This window comes from Megascapheus bottae, chromosome 10 (genome assembly GCF_031878675.1).
Source record: "Megascapheus bottae isolate mThoBot1 chromosome 10, mThoBot2.hap1, whole genome shotgun sequence".
In the NCBI taxonomy this organism is placed as follows: Eukaryota; Metazoa; Chordata; class Mammalia; order Rodentia; family Geomyidae; genus Megascapheus; species Megascapheus bottae.
The window spans coordinates 25,022,166-25,024,974 of NC_143518.1; the positions used below are offsets into that span (position 1 = coordinate 25,022,166).

General features: G+C 41.5%; 1 pseudogene; it reads left to right on the forward strand.

The window, feature by feature from the left end:
* The first annotated feature begins 371 nt into the window (after positions 1–371).
* On the forward strand, positions 372–489 carry LOC150057727 (small nucleolar RNA SNORA40; annotated as a pseudogene).
* The last annotated feature ends 2,320 nt before the right edge of the window (positions 490–2,809 follow it).

Sequence of the window (2,809 nt, forward strand, 5' to 3'; positions counted from 1 at the left end):
TGGATAGGGAAGGGGAGAAAAAAAGGTAAGGGGCAGGGGTGGGGGGAAGGAAATGGGGACCAAGACATGAGAAGAGGTATCAATGTTTGTGAAGTAATGCACTTTCTATCTGATGAATATAATGTAACCCTTCTATTAATTACAATATATGGAAAAAAAGAAGAGAGTAATGATGTGTCCAGAAGGATCTGTCTTTGGGATTATATTGAATCCAGTAGGTGTGATGGGAAGAGCTGGGAATGGAAGGTCTTCAGATTTCTTTTTTCTAGCCACATACTAGTGGATCGTTCCTGTACTCCTAGCTATTTGGGAGGCTGAGAATTTTAGGCCATAGTTAGAGACCAACCTAGCGCACACTCCCTTCCGCCCCCAGCAAATGTCTGCAAGACCCCTCCTCAATCAAGACAGACAGATGCAAAAAGTAAATCCCCTTGCAACCTAGAACTCATTGATGAATATGAGATTTTGGAACATATAAAAAGGAATACGATTCCTACAATAGTTGGCAATGTGGGGGGTTGTTAACTCCAGGTTGGCTCTGAGAATAAAGTTGAAGTAAAAGGTAAAGGAAAAAAAAAAAAAACACTTGCACTGTTGGTGCATCTCTGTAACCTACATGTGGCATAAGGCACATGATCAAGCAGGAAACAAGACTTATTACCACCTACTCCCTAAAAACTTTTTTTTGAGTGTATACTATCTATGTAACTCATGATCAATCAGAGAGCAGAAGGCTCTAATATTAGATCTATGTTCCCAGACTCTGGCAGCGTCCGACCTAAGCCTTCTGCCTTTCCAGTATCCTGTGTCTTCCTTGCTCTATTTTTCTGTCTCGAATGAAGACTAGGCCAAGGAGATATGGAGCTAATGGCTTTTAATTAAGAAAAATGGAGTTTTTTTTTTTTTTTGCCAGTCCTGGGCTTGAGCTCAGGGCCTGAGCCCTGTCCTTGGACTTTCTCAAGGCTAGCACTCTACCACTTGAGCCTCAGCACCATTTCCAGCTTTTGTCTATGTATGTGGTACCAAGGAATCGAACCTGGGTCTTCGTGCATGCTAGGCAAGCACTTTAACCACTAGGCCAAACTCCCGGCCCCGAAAAATGGAGTTTTTTATAGTTAGATCTTCATTCTCAAGGCCCTTTATAGTTAGGGAAACTTCCAGTGATGTCAAAAGCCCAGTCTTTCCTATTCCCTGCTTCTCATTAAGTCAAGGAACCCATCAGTAGAGTACATATTGGGTTGGTAGGTTGAGACAGAAGGAGGAAATCAGAGACTTGGAGTCCTAAATGCCAAATGCACCAGTCTAATTTATTTAGATATGTTTTCATCTGGGTATTTTCTATACTATCAAACTCTATATCCTTCAGTGGAGACATTTGTCTTAGCTGAATGAAATCTCTTAATGGTTTAATAAAAAGCACTTAACTCAGTTTTCCTAGTTTTATGAGTGCCTAGAGGTCTTTTAGGAGAGCAAACATCTTTGCTGTGATCATTGAGGGAAACATAATTATTTTTCTGCCTTCTGATACATTATTGTCTGAAAGGAACAGTTGCAGAAGCTCGTCATATGCCTGCAAACTCTCTGAAGCTCCATCAAAGGACAGAGAATTCTCAGAGATGAATTAAGTGGTGTCCCTTCTTCCTTCTACCACTGACCTATTGGTCCCTTCAAAGACATCCTCTCTATCTTTATTCCTGACTTTGCTGAAATAGCATCTGGGCCATTATCATCACCAATTTATTCTGTTCAGAATAAACAGAGAAAAGAATCTGGAGGTCAGTTAGAACTAAGTGCTGAGAGCAAAACGATAAGCAAGAAATTAGGTTAGTAAAAATTTCCGCAGGATACAAACAATTGAAGAAAGGAAAGAAGACTAAACACAGAGAGGGAGAGGTGGAGAGAGAAGGAAAGAGAGAAAGGAGAGATTACTAGCCAGTCAGGGAGTAAATAGTAAAACATAGACAGGAAGGACTGGAAAGGATAGAGTGGACAAGCAAGGAAAGGAAATTCACTAAATAGAAGTACAGAGCTGAACTGAAGAGCTTGTACACAACACGTGAACAGGAGAGATCCTGTAGAAATCAGAAAGGAAGAGAGGAAAGATCAGGAAGAATTCAAGGATGGTAGACAAGCATGAGTGGGAGGGGCGAGGCAAGAGTAATTAATCAGTGATTTCAGATGGTTGGAATGGAGTTTCCTAAAGGAACATTAAGCAAACTTTCATTTCAGTAAGTAAATATCCTTGCCATATGCTTTGAGCTCATTGCAAGATAGCCCACACCTCACCTCCCTTTCTATTTTTCCTAAAATCTCTATCCTTTTAATCCTGCACCTGAGCTCATGTGACCAGTGTCCCTTTCCCAGAGTTCCAAGACTTTCCACTGTGTTTTATCAGCAGTCACACACTTTGTGTCTTTACCATCTGATTCACGTGCCTCCCACTATATACAGCAAGGCCTTCAAAGGCAGCCACAGTAGCCCATTCATGCATCTGTTTAGCACTTAGCATGGCTCTTTTTTTTTACTCCAAGTATTTAATAGAGGCCTGAGAAGCTGACTTGAAGTGAGGCCCCAGTGAGTTGAGTTCAGACTAAGTGGTTAGCTTCTCTTCCCACTGAAGACAAGATTTAAAAAAAAAAAATGGGGGCCTGGGAGAGGGTATAACCAATCCTGGGACTTGAACTCAGGGTGTGGGTACCTTCTTTTGTTCAAGACTAGCACTCTACCCCTTGAGCCAGAGCTCTCCTTCTGGCTTTGTGGGGGACATTTTTTGGAGATAGGAGTTTCCTGGACTTTTTTTTTACCCCAA